The sequence below is a fragment of the Adelges cooleyi genome, unplaced genomic scaffold (genome assembly GCF_023614345.1).
Source record: "Adelges cooleyi isolate 19-005CV unplaced genomic scaffold, UGA_ACOO_1.1 ACOO_flye_CR_arks_rails_tigmint_CR_PRNA_108, whole genome shotgun sequence".
Taxonomy (NCBI): domain Eukaryota; kingdom Metazoa; phylum Arthropoda; class Insecta; order Hemiptera; family Adelgidae; genus Adelges; species Adelges cooleyi.
In genome coordinates this window covers 7,599,206-7,622,376 of record NW_026095761.1, presented here as the reverse complement: position 1 = coordinate 7,622,376, position 23,171 = coordinate 7,599,206, and the positions used below count along the sequence as shown (strand labels likewise).

The window sequence follows — 23,171 nt, the reverse complement described above, 5'->3', positions numbered from 1 at the left end:
AAAGTAAAGACATAAAATGTCAAAATCAGTTTTATATAGTTGAAATATTATAAAATATAATATTAAAAATCAGTTTCAATATTTTACCACATTTATACATCTTACCCGTCGCTATAGACAATCGACATAAGCATATTATTGATGCGTTGACATTTTGTAACACTTTTTATCTTACTCTTTAAAATCACTAATACTTTATACAACAAAAAAAAACATTGAAGTTGAAAAGAAAATGGTAATTCAAAATTGTATTATTCTTAGAATAATTTGTACGATTAACAGAATGCTGATTTAAGACGATAAAAACTTAATATTATATAATGTAGTGAGTGTATTGTACGGAACAACACAAAAGTCAAATTAGTATTGAATAGATAAAGGCCTCAAGTGGAAAGTTATTACGCAGACAAAAGAAACGTTAGATTAAACAACAAGTTTCCATTGCGGTTTATAACGATTGAACAATTTATTATGTTTGTAAACAAATAAAATCCTTTCTTATATATTTTGTCTTATCGTATATTTTATAAGCATGGCAACTACACCAATAATAATATGATATATTCGTTGGAGTGGCTCTGAGGCCTATCGTAAAGCCTATCAAAATAGTTTTGATTTTGATTTTCATATTCCAAAGAACACCGTATATATAATAACATGTTTATGTGAACGATGCGTGTAACTTAACTAAACTACTGCGGTGCAGAATGCTTGTACTTTATACTATAGTAAGTATGTGCAATAAAGGATTAGCCGTGTGTAGATAACGTCAGAGGAATGTTTGTCGAGTATGTGGAAAACTTTTTATAAGAAATACCATCATGTTAAAAGCTTGGTACAAAGATTATCGAACATAACATGGAATTCAGTCTGCAGAGCAGAATATGATGGACAAGCACTCAGATTATTTAAGTTGTAAATGTAGGGACTTAAACGATATTTTTTTAAATATAATGTCTTAAATTCAATGTGTTTAAGAATTTTAGTATTAGGAGTTATATAATTGTCTACATTAAATACATTTTCAATACTGTGTGCTTACTAGTAATATATAATGATGAATTACACATTTGATGAGGAACTTCTTTATATTGAGTACTCAGAGAACAATAGAAAAGTAAATTCGATAACCCTTTATTAGGTAAGCAGAAGTTTTTTCATATAGGTTGATTAGGTAAAAAGGAATAGCACAGACTTGCATTATAGGTTCAAATATCATAATTTATTGTATTTTGTAATTTAGATAATATTATTATGTCTTGCCTGTCTTGAGTATAACAATGGAAATAATTCTTATCACTACCTATTTTTTTTTAGGCCTTAAAAATAGAAAAAATGATTTTATTGACCTTGATGATCAACAATTTTTAGAAAGGTATAGACTATCTAAACAATGTGTTAAACAATTATAATATAAAAAATTATTTATACAAACCGAAACGTTAAAAGAAAGTAAAATAAAATGCCAAACAATAACAAACTGACAAATTAAATAATACAATCACTTATCAGTTATCACATATCTTCATAACCAATGAGAATGTTGGAATCGAGGTAACCGCTTTGGTAACCCAACTAACGTTTTGTTAACTTATTAAATCAAATATTTTAACAATAATGTTATGGTGAAACTTATTTCATTTAACCAGATGTTCAATTCGAATGAATTGTTAACTAATATTGTGTTAAGAGTGTATTTAACAATAGTTGGTGAAACCGGCTGATTATCTATTAATACAGCAATTATGTGGTTACTTAATCTACATGTGTTTCATATAACTTAAAAACTTTATATTTCAACTAAAACAGTACACAATTGTTTGTATGAGCACACTTGTTTAATTTCTTGGGAATAAATATATATGTATATACGCGTTTTTATCTTTTTTTTCACCGAATGTACCTTGTATGGTGCTTGAGCATACCGGCAATGATAGGATAACATTAGTGATCTAATGGAAAGCTCATTGGAACGGATATTGTACTCAAACCGGAAATGTGTGTGTGCGCAAAGCTTTTAGACTCCCTTAGACCCTGTATGTAGGTAAGAGTTAATTCAAAAAACATCACCATGGCAACGTTTCGTTTCGGTTTTTATTTTTCTTGCAAGAATTTTTACGATTAAACAATCAAAAGATTCACTCGTTTTAAAATGAATCCATGTGAAATGACTATGAAAATACATAAAACGTGCCGTGTAATAATTTTAAAATTGGTTATTTAAGCGTGTTTTATTTGCACTCTTTTAGTCACTTTTATAAGGAAAAAATAAATGCTTGAGAATAATCGTTATAGATATTAAATAATAAAATATCAACTAGTATGTTATTTTCACTAACCTTTTCTAACCTCAGGTTAGGTTTGGTTAGGTTAAGTTAGGTTTGGTTTGGTTTGGTTAGGTTTGGTTAGGTTAAGTTAGGTTTGGTTTGGTTAGGTTAAGTTAGGTTTGGTTTGGTTAGGTTTGGTTAGGTTAAGTTTGGTTAGGTTAGGTTAGGTAGGAATAAAAAAATAAAAAAATTTTTGGGGTTATACGCTTTTGTTTAGCTCAATATCATTCTAACGTCTTAACGGTTGAGATGATATTTCGGCTTTTGCAACAACTATTAAAGGTTTTAAAATAAAATTGAGTATTTGTAAGTACATTTAGTGAATACATAATATTATACAGAACAGTACAGGGTTTATATAGCCAGTTTAATAATAATTATAAACGTGGGTAATGCTATATTGTTTATAGGTAAATCCGGCTTGTCCGTCTGCACGTATCTAGCTAAAAATATGAATGTAATGGCGAATCAAGACACTAATGAATATTGTGTAATAAAGTCTTATAATACTAACGGACAAACCCAGACGTCTTTGCTTACAAAGTAAAGTACCATTGAAATGAAAATACGATACAGGATTCCAAGGTAGTCACGATAGAGTATCATATTTTAATACATCTTAGAGACTTCGGATAGGATTGAATTTCCAAAAAGACTCAACCACTATATAGCTGCAAGTCAAGTGGGCTTATCGTTTCCAAAACGAATATCTTACCGTCTAGTCTGTCAGTGTTGTCTATTTAATGTTAACGGTGTGAGTTTCTAATTGCACTCACTGTTTGTTTTTTTTTTTGCTTTAAACAAAATATACAACTGCATGGATTTTCAGCAGGTTTAAGTGTTATAAACGTTAGCTTGCCTATTTAAACGTGATATATTATTACAGTTCTGTTTATTCATATTGTCACAGCCCTTAAACAAATGTCACAATCTAACCTCAATTGTAAATTATAAATAATTGTGTAAGTTTTAACTTTTCAAAACTTTTATGAAAACGACCACTATTTTGCCCGTTTGTTTCATATTTTTAATTAAAATAATATGCGTAAAACGCAGTATAGTGTTACAAACAATAATAATATTACATTTTTAATACATATTCCCGTTGGAAAATTCTTTATATTAATAACTGTCATCGTTTTTCCATGTTTCTACATGCGTTTCCTAAATACTATAAATTTTAAAATATTGTACATGATTATTTTCAAAACCTCAAACGCATATTTTATACTTGATAATAATTCAATTTTATAGTCGTTAAAGTTGTTTAGTTTAGTGATGATTAATTTGGAAAATTAACCAGCAGAATAATATGTTGTGTTGAAAATAAACAATTTATTTTCAATTTTTTATCAAGGGAAACAAGTATGAAAGAGTAGAGTTGGTTCAGTCGCCATTTTTGAAGTTCTCTAAATTCCCTAAACTAAAGCCCCTCGGCCTTAGCACGACCATATATTTGAATTATGCTTTTTCGAAGGAGATACAAAGTGATGTAATTACATATTTTACATTTTTCGTCAAACGTCTTAACCGTGTGCCGTTCTTGTCGACCTCACCTTACATTATACGGCAAGCATATATTTTGACATTACTTAAACTTTTCACTATATTATGAGTGTGGGCACACGCTATGCCGTCTGTAAGTATAGTAGCTACATAATTTTCGAAATTACAACGGATAAGTAGGCTTATTAAAAAAACAGAACGCACTTTCGCCAATTAAGGCAAACGCGGGCGTGCGGAATTTAATATTATCTAAACGGGGAAGTTAAAAGGGAAAAAAAAGTGGGGAGAGATGTAATAATTTTCCCAGCAACGTTATGTGTATAATACAGGGTGATTTTTTTGTATAGTGGGCCACTCAATATTTCACTGGGTTTAATTAATAATTGTTTTTTTGAAGTGTTTTTTTGAATAATGTGATCTCAATTTTCCACCATTTTTTTTTTTTGGTTTTTCTCCCTTCCCAAATTAGTTTTTTTTTTTTGATAGCAACTTTTAAAACTTAAATAGTAACGCATACATTTCTTATTAACTTTTTTAATTGAGAATAATGTACTAAAATTGTTGACTGGTTGATGACCAGTTTTGAACAACTATTTTTAAAGTTATAGGAGTTTAAAAGTTAAGACATGAGGGTTAGGTGAGGTTAGGTTTAGTTAGGTTTGGTTAGGTTTGGTTAGGTTAGGTTTGGTTTAGTTTTTGTTAGGTTTGGTTAGGTTAGGTTAGGTAGGAACATAAAAATGAGTAGGAAATCGAGATCACATTATATAAATACATTATGAAGGAAAAAAAATATAGTTTAAAAAAACTAAAAAAACTAAAAACACGCTTAAATAGTAAAAAAACTAAAAAGTAGAAAATAATTTTCAATATAGAAATCAATTAATAAAAAATAAATAGTATTATTGTGAAAAAAGCGTGGGGTGCTACATATATCAGTTCTTGAAGAGCGCCCCACACTTTTTTCACAATAATACTATTTATTTTTTATTAATTGATTTCTATATTGAAAATTTTTATTAATTGATTTCTATATTGAAAATTTTTATTAATTGATTTCTATATTGAAAATTATTTTCTACTTTTTAGTTTTTTTACTTTTTAAGCGTGTTTTTAGTTTTTTTAAACTATATTTTTTTATTTTCTACTTTTTAGTTCGATGTGCTTTAAAATCGTGTTTTTTAATTCTAGTACATACGTGTCTCTATTACTTGAAAACTTCAGGTAAACAACAATGAATACACGCATCTACGTTCGGTTGCCTATCTCTTTTAGTTACATAGTTACATACAAACAAACAAACAAACATACATACAAGTGAAGCTAATATAAGCGTGTTAAATAAATTATTAATCGTACCCGCAGTGAGATATTTGAATGTCCTATGATAAAAAAAAAGTCACCCTGTATAGGTCGGAGCGTTGAAAAGGAAGAGCGAAATTAAAAGGCGGGATAAATGAAACGAAGAGAGGCGAGTTATATGACTTATGAAGTAGTACAGCCGGTATTTTGGACAAGGTAATGGTTAATGGTCGCTATATTATATTTTTGAAACGTAGTTTGACTTTTCAATATTTTTACCGCGGTTAGGTAGGCAGGGCAGGTAAGTACGTCACGGTGCGGGGAAAAAAAAACAATTTCGGAAATCCCGCTCGGCTTGTACGGGCAGAAAACGCAGGCGGCGCAGTTAATCTCGTCTCAATTTATCTTGTTGTTAAATCTGGGGTGAGCTTACTAGCATATAATATAAGATCGGTTTGACCCAAAAAACATTTGAATCGCGCGCGCCACGTCATAATATCAGCTGGCTGTATATCTATCTATTTATTATTATTTATACATATATATATATAAACCGAAAAGAGAGAGGATGTGGTCTGCTGCAGTCGGTTTGGGGAACGCGGCACGGCGACGACGGCAAGCGGAAAGCACACGGGGAACGGTGGCAGATGACTACGGGTAGGCGGCGGTAGATTTCTCGCTTTTGCCAGGGCTCTCCCGCGTATCGCACACACAGTCGCCGACCACATCCGCGTCACGTCGGTCCGCCAGCATAACGTGCGCTGCTATTGTGCGCTCACATCGAATAGTAGCTGTTGAAGTATAAACAAGTATATCTAAAGTCTAAGTATTATTCCAGTGTTTATAGTTTGGCCGACCAGTTCAAAAAAAAAAAAAAAAAAACAATCGATCAAAGATCGACGGCCTCACCAAAAAAACCAACGGAACAGTGAGTTACTTATATGACAATAGTTTTCATCAATTAACAACCACATTTAAAGTGGATTTAAAGGTGTAAACGGACAATTTAAAAAAGGCATTTTAATATATTTAGTGACAAAAGTAGCCTGCCTGAACAGTTTCAAAAATGTCATAGTTGACACCTTTAAACCCCTCCAGTTATTATTTGTACATCAATTATGCGTGACAAAATTACTCTCACTTAGATATGATGATCAGATTTCAGTTGTGTTTATGCTAATTCTTTGCTGCGTTTTTCATTGAAATAGATTTTGAATATTTCAATATAAAAACTGTGTTTGAATCCTCTGGCGAAATTTTTGTCAGACTTTTACAAAAAAAAATACACAAGAGTTGGTCTAACTAAAAACTATATGGTTCATACGGGGACACAATAATACATTTCTAGTTGGAATAACTAAATAAAATATAGTTGAGCCAACTAAATTACCTGTATGAAACCCATTATAAAACCGCTAGCTTTCAATTTCCTTGCGATTTTAAAAGTTTAGTTTTATCTGAAATGGAAATAATATTAATTTCGACAAAAAAAAACCTCAAAACGGCGAGAAACCTATATTAGCAACAATAAAGGTATATAAAAATAGTTTTGCACAAATAAACCGTTCCAGAATTATCAATAGCGTGTAATTGAAATTAAATGTTTGCACGGTCCAATTGTTAATTTTACTAAAACCAAATATTTAATTTGAAAAGCTTGTAGTTTTGGTTAATTTGCATTGTTTGGATAATCGAATGTTTGAAGTTATTAAAAAAAAAAATTAATTTTTTGATACTAAATTCACAAGAAAATAATCTCTTTTTGTTGTAATAAATAACAGTACTGTTAAGGATTTTTACTTGAATAGCAATATAAGGTAAAATTATAATTAATATTGACCTACTATAAATTGCCAAACAAATTAGGGGATTCATTTGCATTAACGGTATAACTTAACCCTAGACATTTTTTTATGTTTAAATGCTTGTATGAAAAATGTCCTTTCTCAACTGTATTCTTCAGGTGTTAACAAACAGCTATAAGTCTTACAACCGGTTTCACCAACATTTGTTAAGAATTTAACTTATTGTTAATTATATTTAACAACCAATTAGTGAAAATTGGGTTTCATCGAGATTTGTTAGCCTTAACACATTGTTAAAACGATTGTTAAATTAATCACCCAAAATCGGCTTGCTAAAAAGTTAATAGGCATGTTAAAATGTATTGAAGTAATTTTATAAAATATTTATATTATTATAGTTCAAAAATTGTTTTATAATTTATGATGAATTACACATTTAATGAGGAACTTCTTTATATTGAGTAATTAGAGAACAATAGAAAAGACATCTTCGATAACCCTTTATTAGGTTAGCAGAAGTTTTTTCATGTAGATTAGGTAAAAAGGAATGACACAGATTTGCATTATAGGTTCAAATATCATAATTTATTGTATTTTGTAATTTAGATAATATTATTGTCATGCCTGTCTTGAGTATAACAATGGAAATAATTCTTATCACTACCTATTTTTTTTTAGGCCTTAAAAATAGAAAAAATGATTTTATTGACCTTGATGATCAACAATTTTTAGAAAGGTATAGACTATCTAAACAATGTGTTAAACAATTATAATATAAAAAATTATTTATACAAACCGAAACGTTAAAAGAAAGTAAAATAAAATGCCAAACAATAACAAACTGACAAATTAAATAATACAATCACTTATCAGTTATCACATATCTTGATAACCAATGAGAATGTTGGAATCGAGGTAACCGCTTTGGTAACCCAACTACCGTTTTGTTAACTTAACAAATAAAATTTAACAATAATAATGTTATGGTGACTCTTATTTCATTTGACCAGATGTTAAATTCAAATGAATTGTTAACTAATATTGTGTTTAGAGTGTATTTAACAATAGTCGGTGAAACCGACTGAGTACATTGGATTTTGAAATAAAAACACAACCGGCCAACATAGTATTAATATTATTGTAAACAGTAGTTTTCCAAATGAGTTATTGTTGCTGTTAGAACGAGTATGACACCCGGTACGGGATTTTTTTCTTTAGGCTTTAATATCTCTCATGACCAGTAGTGTGAAACATATGTCTAAGCACACACACAAGATGGACGATTCGAGACTATTGCGATTACTTACAAAAGGGGCCGTGGACGCGGTTTTCGGCTCTTGTGATTAATCAAGCCGTTTGACGTTAGGTGACAGAGACCAAGCGGACCATTATAATTATTACTCCAATGTCCGACAACATAATTACTATTATATTGTGTACGTATATAGAGGTGTAGTTAATTATTTTTTACTTGTCAAAAAAAAAAAGGATAAAACAATGTTAAACGAATAGGTCAGTGTTAAAAAAAATAGCTCTTTAGAATAATTACCATATTCAACCCTGGTGCTGGGTTGTTCTACAGACTATAAATAGACCACCCTTATAGTCAGCCGGTTTCACCAACTATTGTTAAATACACTCTTAACACAATATTAGTAAACAATATTCATTTAAATTTGATATCTGGTCAAATGAAATAAGAGTCACCATAACATTATTATTGTTAAAATATTTTATTTGTCAAGTTAACAAAACGTTAGTTGGGTTACCAAAGCGGTTACCTCGATTCCAACGTTCTTATTGGTTATCAAGATATGTGATAACTGATAAGTGATTGTATTATTTAATTTGTCAGTTTGTTATTGTTTGGCATTTTATTTTACTTTATTTTAACGTTTCGTTTTATATAAATAATTTATATATATATACGTTTTTAACACATTGTTTAGATAGTCTATACCTTTCTAAAAATTGTTGATCATCAAGGTCAATAAAATAATTTTTTATATTTTTAAGGCCTAAAAAAAAGTAGGTAGTGATAAGAATTATTTCCATTGTTATACTCAAGACAGGCATGACATAATAATATTATCTAAATTGCAAAATACAATAAATTATAATATTTGAACTTATAATGCAAGTCTGTGCTATTCCTTTTTACCTAATCAACCTACATGAAAAAACTACTGCTTACCTAATAAAGGGTTATCGAAGATGTCTTATCTGTTGTTCTCTAAATACTCAATATAAAGAAGTTCCTCAATAAATGTTGTTAAATATAATTAACAATAAGTAAAATCCTTAACAAATGTTGGTGAAACCGGCTGAGTATACAACAATCGATAACGCTATTAAACACCTACCCGCATTCTTTGAATTTCGTTTTGGATTCCAATACTTGTCCGAAATCATACCGTTTACCAGCTACACTAACCACAGGCAGTTAGGTACCTCACATTCCTACACCATCAGTCTTTACACTTAACGAGAACTACTCAAATTCAATATGTACTCACGTTTGTTTGTATTGAACACAATTGGCAGTATGAATTTGTGTGTAATATATACAGCAAATTCCAGACTAGTGTATTACACACTTGCCTGTATTACCTCCTACTGGTTTTGGTAAATAATATTGGTATAGTCAAAAATTGTTGAAAATATGGTACTTATCAATAACCATAATAGTTGTTTGGACATTGCTTTCGTTGTTCACATTGTACTTTCGGTTAGTAAAATATAATAGTACTAATTAAGCACTTGCAGTTAACATTAAAATATAATAAAGTAATAATGCAAAACTTAAAAAAAAAAAAACCGTTGAGTGTTGTTAACTTTATAATGGTCATTGTATTCACAAAGAGAAAAAAAATGCGTTCCAACTTTACAAAGAATTAAATTTCGTAATTGTTGCACTTACATTAAAAGAAAACGGTTTTGAGAAAAATACATTTGTTTAACAACGCTAATTGGTCGGGTCTTTAAGGGGAAATAGCTCATGTTTTTTTTTTCAAAAAAATTAAAAAAGAAAGTTTTTAGTGATTATGAACATTTTTTGTTAAATATTCGCTTATACATTTATTTGGCAATGGTAATTTATTTTCTCAGTAAACTTAATTTGTAATTTACCATAAACATATTTTCATTAACAAAATGTAAGTGTGATTAAGATTTGGCTAAAATTGTAATATTTACTTCTAAAATGGATAATATGGAAGCTGTGTTATTTTCTATTCTCAGGTTAATGCAATTCACAAATAAGAAACCAGTCAGATTTTTTTATCCAATAAAGTATAAAACCGCACTAAATATTACAATAAAAAAAACTTGTGAAACGGAAGGCTCAATAAGTTTTTTTTTTGGCTGGGCATTACTTGGGTTAGGTTAGGATAATGTTGACAGAATGAATGGAAAGTAAAGACTCTCTGAAGATTAAGGGCGGTCTATTCTATACCAATATTTGAGTTGCACAATGATGAAAAATGGTGTGATCAAAAATCATATCAGGTACAACTCCATCGAGACCAATGAAAAGGAAAAAGGTATTGACAAACTTTATGTTGTGCAATCCAAAAAATAGTAGTATAATAAAAAATGATGCCCAACATTAAATGCTTTCCCCAAATTTGTATTTTTTTACTTACCTGTCGAGGAGTTTTACCAACGTTATGAATGAATGTATAAATTATGGATGGAAAACAATGTATATTTTCGTTTCGAGTCTTTGGTGTAATTGCTAAAGGTCGAAACGTTATTTGAATTTACATAATAAAATATATACACAGGGAAGGTATGAAAAAAAAAAATATATATATATATATATATATATATATATATGCATTACTATTCGGTGAGCGCATTCAAACCGCCTCTAGAATAAATTATTTTCGAAAATTACACACTCCTTTGCCCCTTTGTTTAATTGTCGAAATCCCAAAGGCTGTGGGCTTCAAAAAAAATACTACATTACCTTGTAAGTTTCTCATAATATTTTCCACCATCTGTGACGCGAAAATTGTTGGCCAAAAACGAAATCCAAAACGCATCAAAACAAACCGTTCTTGTCGCACACCTCAATTAGCGCAAAGGGCTTGCCAAAACGTGCACGTTTACTAATAGCACACACATATACACACATCCGTGTACATGTAATATACTTGGAAGGAAGACGTGGGTCGGTGTGAAAATTACTAGCAATAAACATTTTGATCATCTGCTCTAACGATACGGGCCCATAAGGTTTCACCCACATAATCCATTCTCTTCCGCCTGAAACCGTTTCCTAAAGTCTTCTGTTTCTTTTTTCTATTATCGCCATTGTTGTTTCCTGTTATTCAACGCAAAAAGCTCACCTTAAAAGGAGAGGTCACATCATTTTGGGTCCCTAGCTCTTATCTTATCATTTATTTCTTATCTCTAATCGTTTTTCTCTTATCATTTTTTGAGTTAGTGGCCGAAAGGGACTGAAAATTATGTGACCGCTCTTTTAAGGTGAGCTTCCTGCACTGAATAACGGGGAATCTTTTTTTTTTTTTAAATCAATATTTTTCTTGGGTAATTTTTGAGTTGTCTCCGTCGAGTGCCTCGTCTAATTGTGAGTTCAATACGTGCATAAATAGGGCAGTGGATGATGACATAGTATTGTATCACACACTTTCTTTGTTCAATTATTAACGAACAGTGCACATAGTAATATACATATTATGCATATACTCAATGTAAAGATCAAGGAGAAAAACTATACGGAGTTGGCGAATCAAATAAAACTAAAAATAAAAAAAGGTAAAAATATGTATAATATATTCTACTAGTCAAACCTTATACATATATATATATTTGTATGCACGCAGAGGGCATTTGCTATGCTGTTGCATAGAGTTATATTCGCTTGGGGATAAGCAATACATATATACATACAGGGCGTTAAACAAATCATTGAACGCACACACGAGTTTATCAAAGTCGCCGAGGGAGGAAAATGTGGGTTTTTCCTTTTCTGTATAAATCGTGCCGTCCCGTTGACGAGGGGCAATACATAAGTGTCAGTGACTCTTGGTCTGGGCGAAAGTCAATCAGACAGACTCCTCCGGGGGGGTGTCGTTTGTCTGGTTTACCCCGAATTCTGGGTAAAACTCCGACGGCCTGAGTACACCCCTTAACGTTTTTTTTTTTTTTTTGTATATTTTACACTGACAACTGAGAATGTCGTGTGATGTCTGAATACAGCACACGCGGTGATGCAGTTTGTTCAATTTGAATGCATAAAAAATGTTTTAAGCAATTTTTTTTTTTTGTTTACACGCTCATAAATAGGACAATATTAATCTGACCGGCACGCTGTCCTTGTCGAGGAGGTCCCTTTGAAAAACGAGTGTACCGTACTTAAGCCACCACCAATCGACAACGCGGCCAGTTTCATTGTTCCGTTTTATACTTATATCTATATATATATATATATATATATATATGTATACCGGTGGCTATAATACCGCGTATTGTACATAATCGAATAGATGTACTTTTCGGCAATTTTCCGTGGATCGATTCAATAAGACCCGACTTGACAAAGAAAACGGCCCGTTTGGTTCACCGCATAATCAAATTATTATATACCTGCGCGCCCAAAACTGTCCTTTTCAAACAAGAACCGTTTTACAAAACATACCACCGTCGTTGTCGTTTCTGACAAAATATTTAACTTTTTTTTTATTAGACATTTCCCGAATGGTACGATCAGGCCCCGGGCACTGATAAAAAATGAACAAGGGAAAGAGTAAGTATCTCTATCACATAAAAACGCGACGGCCATAGTCTTAGAGCGTCGCAGTGTGACCGTTTTCCTCTAAAACTAAAAGTAGAATATATTTTTCATACCAAAGTCAAAACAATAACTATTGATTTAATGACTAGAAACATTGCTTTAAAAGGTTTTAATATGTATTAGCAATTAAAAGTAAGTTATAACTAATTTAAACAAATATATTTTATAAAATACAAACCGTAATATCAATATTTTAAATTGATAGTACTAAATAGATAGGAAAAGATAAGGGTACGGTCATTGTGTATGCCCTTTCAACATGGCCGTCATGTTTTTGTTTACTTTGAAAGTGACCCTTCTGCTTTTATCTATTCCGTGGTACGATAGCATGGGCGGACATTTGGGATGGGGGGACTTGGGATATTAAAAACCTCACAACTTAAAATTAGTGCATTATTATTAGTACATTTATTTTTTAGCGAGAGATTTGTGGAAATAAATGTAGCACTAATTTTAAGATTTAAGGTTTTCTTAAGGCTTTTAGAATCTCAGGCCAATCTTAGAGGGCATGCTTTAGTCGTGTGAAGTATTTACCAATTATATGGGCTCAAGTATCAAACTCGAGTGTATCTAAAGACGATTTTTGCTTATTATATGTGGGCATAAAATATCAGCAAATATTTTATTCTAAGAAAACTACACACCGACCGATAATGGTATTCCGGAACTTCTTTTGGATATAATTCTACATTTTCAAGCGACAGCGCTAAGTATACCGTTCATCCATCTCATTTCACTGTTCTGACAATAACAATTTTTCATCGTTTCACACGTCTACGTTGGTGGTTTATTGTCTATCGAACATAAACAGATCCTTGCATGAAATGTACAGGCATATACAACATAGCTAACATAGGTAGTATATCTATATAGGTTTGATCCAATTTATTGTTTTTATGTACCCCGGAGCCCCCGAATGATTGATCGGTCGTTTTAGAAATCTTTTTTTTTTTTACACTAGATTATATCACAGAATAGATAAAAGCAGAAGGGTCACTCTTAAAGTAAACAATAACGTGACGGCCATATTGAAAGGGCATACAATGTCCGTACCCTTACCTTTTCTTATCTATTTAGTACTATCAGTTTAAAATATTGATATTACGGTTTGCATTTTATAAAATATATTTGTTTATAAATTAGTTATAGCTTAAATTGTTTAATTGCTAATACATATTAAAACCTCTTAAACTCGGGTATAAAAATTATATTCTACTTTTAGTTTTGCGAAAATGGCCACACTGCGACGCTCTAAGACTATGGCCGTCGCGTTTTTATGTGATAAGTATCTTGCCCATGTTAATTTTTACCAGTGTCCGGGGCCTGATTATATTTTATAGATTAATTTTCACGGTTATTAAAGAAAAACGTCTTGATTGCTAAATAAACGATTACCGACGGTTTGATGAACTCTCAATAATTGATTCTCGGTTAAACGCTAACCGTACTAAGGTATATGTTGACTATTAGTAACAATTGAAAACGTTTTCCCGGGCTGTTGTTGTTGCCATGTTGAAATTGCGGGTTTCCACGCATTTAACGTTGATTAATACGGATAAGAGCCGCTTCACTTATTAATTAAGTAAATACTTTCATCTTGAATTCTCGCAGTCGTTTAATTTAAAGCCTCTCGTTTTAGTTCTGACTCTGTAAGTACTGCAATATGTGCAATGACAGGCCGACCTATCCGTTTTAAAGTCGTTATAATTCCTTGTTTAAGAAAATAATATAATAGTAGTATATTCTTATATTCTTATTGTTATATAACGCTTATTGTCATCATCTACAGGTGTCTCATTTTGAAATACTAATCGATTTTTCTCCACAAAAATACTAATCATAACAAAAAATTGTTTATTAGAGACTTTTAGAATACAAAGGGGGGACGTTAAAAAAAAATATATAAATATATGGTCCAAAATTGGTGTGTGTGGTAACCGTGGTATGTTTATCATTTCCTAACCATTACATTATCATTATATTTATCGTTAACGTTATCCTCTTTACTGTGTATCACAAAGACAAAAACCATGGTATGTGTGCATACAATGGTTACCACACATACCAAGGTTACTACACATGACAAGGTTACCATATGCATCAAAATAAAATAACAAAACTAAAAATATCTAAAAAGACTTAACTTACAAATTATGGGTTTTACTATTTCAATAATCGGTTTTACCAAAACATTTTTCCTACAAAAGTTGTTGGTTTTGATAAGAACGTTTGTTCGATTAACATCAAACACGTGGTTTCCGTTTAAAAATAACATGTTTTTGACCGTAAGTCGGCCATTTTGAATTTTGGACCATATTTTTTTTAACGTCCCCCTTTGTACTAAAAAATGTATTAGTATTTTAAAAATGGGACACCCTGTATAATATTCTAGTTAAAACTAAACTTGCTATGATCCTGTATTTTACAACTCGGTTTGTAGATACATACTTTTATTTCTGATGTGTAACAATTAATTGGTACAATAAAGCAATTAAACTTGCTAGAATGAGATTGTTTTCCTCTACCGAGCATTGAAAAAAAAAAATGATTTAATATTTTTAATGTTATAAAGCGTTTCTCGCGTAGAAAATATTATAATATCGAGTAAAGATTTTTTTCTTCGGTGTGCAATAAAGATAAAAAGAGAATGAGAATTTAATATTAAAAAAAGAAAAAAAGGCGACGTTCAGCGTAATCAATTATTTACCCAAAAGGATCGCATGTATATTGTTTATTAGGTTCGTGGGCGGTATAGTGGTGCGTCCAGGTGTTCACAAAACCGCCATAAGGATGAAGGATGGAGATTAACGCACCCCTGAATTAAAATTACTACCTAAATGGTTCATAAAAATACATTTATCTTTTATTTAACAGTCTTGAAGTACAATTTTCAAGACGGGGTAAATACCCAAGGCGATATTATAATCTAATTATTAGTTACATTTTTGTGAAATGAGAAAAAAATACAATAAATTTGAATAATTACAAAACATTATAAACATCAAAATTGATAAAAAATCCAAATCAAAGAGATCACACAGCCATGGCTGTGATTTTAAAATGTCTCAATGTGGCAACTTGATGTTTTGATAATATTAAATCTATTAAGTCTTACTTACTCGATGATGAACTCGTCAAGTCGCATTAAAACTTACTAAATCCGCTCGTTCTTCCGGCAACGGGTGTACAACAAATTGTTAAGGAAGTTGCTTTAGTTAATTGGAAAATTAATAAAACAATCATTATGGGAGATGTGTAAGTTTAACTTTCCTGAATTCAAAGTATCCGAGTATACAACATACTTTGCCAAATAATTTAAGAAAATTAATTTAAGTCGTTTTAACGATATTGTTTAAACTAATAATTTTTTTTTTTAATTAAACGTTCTTCTTTTAAATTATTACAGAAATTCTGAGCACAATAACGTCGTGCCCAAAATAATTATGCTGATGTATAGTCTTGCCGTTGTTTGATAATTCTGTGTAAAAACAGAATAACGCGCTACAACAAAAGTAGTAGGCTTAAACCTAAGGTTTATGTATACTGTCTATTCGGTGTGGAAACAAAGAACCTTTGAATTAGCTTGCTTAAAAATATGAGCGATTACAAAACCTTAATTGTTATTATTTTAAAAATCCTACATCAAGCCGCGGGTTCTATCACATATTTTATATTATGCTAATGTTATTAAATATAAAATTCCACCAAAAATTATTTGCAATTTGCAATTAGGTATTTTAATGTAAGTGCGCGCATAACCTTTGAAAATAAATCATAAAATATTTTTTAACTATGCTCTAATTTGCCGGGACAATGTAAAACCAATGTATTTATATTCATGGTCATAAAAGTAGCATTATATATATATATATTTTTTATTCAGTGATTTAGTGGGATATAATTTTATAGATTTATATATCGTTATTAAAGCTGTTTGTCACGGCGGACAACCAATGTCATTCGCAACAACATGTTGTCATTCTATACATACATAAAGTGACGGGCGTTTAATACCATTGACACATTGCAGTACATTATTCCCTCTATTTATTATTATTTTTTTTATTCCAAGAGGTTAAAAAAATTATTGAGTCTACTGGGGTCGACCACAATAGGGTCTGTAAAAAAAAAGGCGTTATAAATAATATTTTAAGTGCATCGGAGGCTGTAGAAAATGTTTTTGACGAATGACCGCGGCCGTGACGGGATCTCATTAAAGTTTAACGGTGTATTTTCTTTTAACACGTGTATGTTTTATCGTTGGGGGTCAGGACCTAAATGTCACATTCGGCAGCGGTGGCGGAGGTAGGAGGGAGATAAGATATTGGAGATAAAAATAGAGATAAGATATTAGAGATTAAAAAAATAAATATAATGGATTAGAGATACTAGATTAGAAGTAAGATGTTAGAGATAAAAAATAGAGATGAGATATTAGAGATACTAGATTAGTGATAAAAAAAAATAGACATAATGGATTAGAGATAAAAATAAAGATAATGTATTGAGATAATAGATTAGTGATAAAAATAGAGATAATTTATTAGGGATACTAGATAAGAGATAAAAAAAAATATACATAACGGATTCGAGATTAGAGAGAAAAATAGAGATAATGGCTTAGAGATAAGATATTAAAGATAAAATAGGTATTGTATTAGAGATACTAGATTAGATATTATAGATTAGAGATAAAAAATAGAGATGAGATATTAGAGATACTAGATCACAGATAAAAAAAATAGAGTTAACGGATTAAAGATCATAATTAACTCTGCCAGTTCTGTATGAACGCAATAAAGTTGTTTTTTTTATTGGCCCTTTATGGATGACATTAGGGATGTTTGCCGAGTCACGTTAATTTATATACATAGATGCTATTATGCGGCATACTCGGTATTGTATTTTTTATTAACAGTTGTATACTATAATATATTTTTAGCAAAAAAAAAAGGTATCTTCTTTAAGAAACAGACTCATTTAATATGAGTTTTATAGTGATCTGATCCGTGTCAATAAAAAATCTGAACAATGTTTATGAGTAAAATTTCAAAATTCTTCCAATTCAATATTATATTATTACACAATTTTGCTGAACGCAAACATTTTGCTTATTGCTGTTAACGTAGGATTTTATTCACATCCCAAAAACACTATAAAAATACATTTGTATTCGACATGCGTCGTACACCATTTCAACGATTCAAAGTAAATATTTTCTTTTTCAAATATTCAACTTAATTTTTGCCCACTTTCGATTCCACATATTTGACAGCTCTGAAATACAATATCGCAAAACAATGTACAGCATGTTCCACAAGCGCTTTGTGAAATGTACTAAGATATAACATAGTATAGTTTTCATTTTCAAGAACTAAAATGTATATAAAAAAATATATGAATACAAAATTTAACTACTCGTAGAGACTTCATTGTAAACCTGAGAACATATGCTATAGTAATACTATGTGCATAAGAATATGGACTTGTTAGTTTCAGTAAGACAAGTCCATCTGAAAAATGTTAGCTATGTAAATAGGAACCTGATGGAACTTGGAAGTAACAGTCTCTTAATGGACCGTAATTACCCTTGCCTTGATCAAGGCTATACGCGTGATTCGACAAACAATAATGTTAGAACCAACACCAACTTATGTGGCTTATAGACAAAGTTTAAACCATTAATTTATAGTGGCATTCCAAGTAGGTTAGTTTTTAAACATATCTCATTAACGTGGATATTGAAACGCAACAAGAAACAGGTGATAAATTGCAGTTATCTTTTTGTCTCAAGCCAAATAGTCATTGCAATAGTATATAATTATATATTGTATACTATACTATATTTAACTAGATAGGTTATATGTGAAGTAAGTACAGTGTACACAGTATTTTTGTTTCTTAAGATAGTGACTTTGCGAAATTGCCAAACTTATAAAGGACAGCACGTGGAAAATTTAATTTTAAAGTTGAATGGGGATAAAGATTAATTAAGGTTATCTTATTATGAATTAAATTATACAAGAAGAAAAGCCCTGCGGTAGGCTATATACAAGTTTTAGTTTGTTTTCATATTAGCATAATGTCTCTCGAGTATAAACAGCATCGGAGCTTCAAAAACTTCAACGTTGTAACTTGTGTTGAATGATTAAGGTAGTAATAGTAAAACGTTTTTTCTAAACATATTTCATTGTCTAAAATACCTATAAATAATATGTTTTTGTTTTACCCAACAATTTACTTTGTGAAGAAGAGTATTATAAAAAAAAAAGAACCAATATATTTATTAGAATTTATTGTATGTATTAGTAATTATTTTATCTAAAGCGTTATAGGTAAGCATGAAGTGTAAATAAAGCACACAATATACAATTATATTAAAAGTGTGTTTGTTTAAGTCTATCAATATTCTTATAACTGATGCTTTATAATTATAAACCATGTGAATAAGGTACACGTTAAATTTACACTCATCAATGGCAGTATAGTCAACAGACTCGTGCTTTTTAATAACTACAAAATATTTTATTTTTCATACAGAAGCCATTAAAGAGATTGCATATTTACCAACACTCGTGTCCACCGCAGCATAACAAACAAACCCCACAACTTTAATATTTATGAATACAATAACAATAAATTATTGAAATAACTTATATTAATTTTCTCATTCGGCTTATAAGAATATACAATATATTATTATTGCTATTATATTTATACACTTGTGACAAGAAGTTTGAGATTTATTGAAGAAAAACAAAGTGTATACCGAGCACGTATGAATATTTATTACAGCTTCAATAATATTATTCCTTTTTGTTTAAATATATAATATTAAAATATATATATTTGTTTTAGCGTGTGCTTGAAAGAGCCATTAACAAAGAATTGCTAAAGATTAATACAATTTTTTTAACGTTGCAGTTTGATAACATTTTATGGTTTGATCTGGCTGGTGTTCAAAAGTGTTAATGTGCACACACATAAATGCTAAGGGTTTGTTTTTTTGACCAACATTATCGATTGGGGCTTTAGTTTTTTTCTCCTATAGCGCCTATTTTTTTTTTTTGCTCTTTTTCACGCGTGTATCTGAAATTGTATCACGTGCCCTTTACCCAGATGTGTGTGTGTGTGTGTGTGTGTTGGGTGCCAGATGAAATAATGATTGATCGGTGACACTGATGTAAGGTAAAAAAGACACGAAGAAAAGCGATTCGTACCAGTCTTATCAAACAGCATCCACTCGTGTGGTGTTGGTCGGCTAAAAATTGGTTTTGATAAACGACACGTGATTCGTTTACATATAAATATTCACAATTCCGATGCATGTGCAAGTGTCTCCCACGCTTAAGCCTAGATATTTGTTCCTACTATACAATTTGGCAGACAGGTTTTATACATTTGGGGTAGTACTTTTTTTTTGTGTGTGTTTCATCAACCCCCGGTAATGGCTGTAAAGTAAAATTACCGCCAAAAACGGGCACATTATATATATATTACTACACAAAAAGGCTGGAAAAGGTACCTTGTGCGTATATGCGTTCAATGGAATAATTAAAATTTCATATGTGTGCGATCCCTTTGGGTGCTATGAATATGTAAAGGGCTGGTGAAAAATGTACTCTGAAAATTGACAGTTGTATATAAGGTATATTATATCTACATATACGTGTACGGGCAACGATCGAGATAGTACCTAACTTTTAATCGCATTAGAATAAATAAGACGAAAGAAAATTTGTTAGGAGTCGTTATGAAACACTTGTCATGTTGTGGCATAAAACATAAGACAGCGATTAATGTTCGGCAAGTAAACTTGTTGGTACATTTTTAATTGTATTAAATTTGAAAAAAAAATTTGTTTTTTACTCGCACCAATTTCGTATAAATAAAATTGTATTATATATACGTTTTATTCATTTATTTTTGTCATTTATTAAGTGTTAATTGAAAGAAGATAAACGATGAGAGATTAGAGATAAATGATAAGGTATTGGTGATAAGAGATAAATGATAAGATAGTGATCAGGAAAAGTGATTATGTTTTACTTGTGTAATATTAACCCCGTTAAAATTGTTTTCACTATTATTACTCCTATTTCTTTTTTTTTAACTTCTGAGTGATAATTTACTTTCTTTATGTTATTGTTACCTTTACATTATATTTTATTGTTATTCACGTCCTCGCTAGTGGTTCTTAGTTTCAAAAGAAGCCGGTCCAAAGCTCAGGGTGTAACTATACATATTTTTAATAAGAAAATTATTGAAATAATTAGGTATATTAGGTTAATTAGGTGTATAATGTATATTTTACTATTTTTAAATGAACTCATTTTCGTATGGCAATTATTATTATCTAAATTTAAAGATTGTTTTGTATTTTCTATAGATGGAGTAATATTTCAAGGGAAAAATTAGACCAAGTCCCACGCACTAAGCTAAAAGTGACTGCGCAAACAATTATCTTATAAAATGTTTTGTTAGAAATAATTATGCCCACGTTGAGTGGTGTCACGGATTTAATTAACGTTTATAAAATATTGAAATTATAATAATTTTGATTAAGCAGTTTACTCATAAGTGCAGATATCCTACGTAATCTAAAGTTTCCAAGCTTTTCATTATTACAAGGAAAATAAAAAACTTTCCGGAATCCATGTTGGTTTAATTGTTGTATTTTAGGCTTGAAGACACTTTGAAGGGTCTAATCCCTCAGTCTCTCATCTTTGGATAAGAAATATTGCTTACTATGTGATTTTCCCAGTTCAACGTCGTAGCTAAATTAATGTTATAATTAAAAAAAAGTTTTTCCTCTTTTAAATTATTAAAATATCAATATTTTTTGATGCGTTATTATTATACTATAAAAGTTCAAGAGCTGATTTCAATAGTAATTCTCAAACATTATTCTTAATAATAAATATATATATATATGACAGAATTCAATTGTTTCCACCCAATTTATTTATGACAATGCTATTTGACTTCCAAAAAAAACCGAATAGCGTGGACTTAATTAAGTTTGTTTAAATATTTTGAAACTAATCAAAAGATGAAACTTTTCATTCTTATATAAACTACCCAAGAACGGTTGGTTTCTTGGAAACGTACATCTCTAGGGACATATTTTTGAAAACAAAACTAACTTATCAACTGCTACGTAGGTATACTATGTTGAAAGCAAACAATAAACACCTTTACGATGTACTTCTTAGTTATTGTTGCAATTTCAATGGATTAAATATTCAGAATTTTCAAATGCTTTACACGTACAATCATATTGTTCAGTTTTTTTTATTAAATTAGACTTTCAAACATTAAAACTGCGTTATGTAAATGTGTTCAATGCCAAACATCACGTGTAACACAAAATGGCAAGTCTTATTTTTTTTTAATACTTACAATTACTGTCAACGAGTTAACTCATTCAATATGTTATATTATAATATGCTTTGTAATAGAAGTAACGCACCGGAATGTCTTTATGTACCGAAATTGCATAGACAGAGCGCCGTCTTTTCATAATTTAAACTATATTAATTGCTATTTGGTTTGCTATTATTGTCTGATAACGATTTTTTGCTGTGAATTATCTAATTGCAACATCTTCTATTGTAGGCGATAAACCGGAATGTTTCAAATAATAATTTTGATTTAGCTTTTTATTCATCATAGAAATATATATATATATATATATATATATATATATATATATGAAAAAAAAACACCAATCCACTTTTGGACTTCACTCGTTTGCATCTTACTTAGGCGATATTTCTCATTAAAAAACATAAATTCCTAATTTTTATTAAATTTTTTAATACTTATTTCATCCGTCGTGGTTAAACTGGTGAAAACCGAATTTAAAATCTAAAAATGCATTTTTTGGCCAATGTATCAAAAAAAAATTTGAAAAACTAAGAACATTTTTCATAATCAACAAATATTTTAAAAAAAATAATAATACAAAAACACACTTAATTTACTACAATTGTTTTTTAATATTATTATTATTGTTTTAAATATTTGTTAATTCTATTAATGTCTTACAACTTGACGTTGACCTACTTTATGGAACTTTTTCTCATCTTTTCATAAATGATACATTGTCAATATTACATGTAAACTAGAAAAAATACTATCGCCCAATTTGGCTTATTATTAATGCGCTTTCAGCTTGAATGGATAATGCATAATACAAAACACGGTTGCAAGAAAATGAAAAAATATATATATATACATTTTTCCTGAACCACATATAAAAATTGATTTACGATGGACGATAAACTAACAATTGTACAGCTTAAGCATTTTACCCTCCCCTCTCCCCCCCCCCCAAAAAAATTATAACTGCGTTGGACGTTTTTACATTAGACATATTAGCTATTGTTTTTATGTAGTGAATATTTCTAT

At 30.2% G+C, this 23,171-nt stretch overlaps 1 protein-coding gene across 1 annotated transcript in view; it reads left to right on the top strand.

Annotated features, from left to right (window-relative positions):
• Nucleotides 1-5,800: 5,800 nt before the first annotated feature.
• Nucleotides 5,801-23,171, top strand: part of LOC126847555 (ly6/PLAUR domain-containing protein 6B-like) — a 32,187-nt gene continuing 14,816 nt past the window's right edge. Inside the window, exon 1 of the mRNA XM_050587876.1 lies at nucleotides 5,801-6,060. The gene's annotated coding sequence lies outside the window, so the exon portion shown is untranslated. The remainder of the gene's footprint in view (nucleotides 6,061-23,171) is intronic.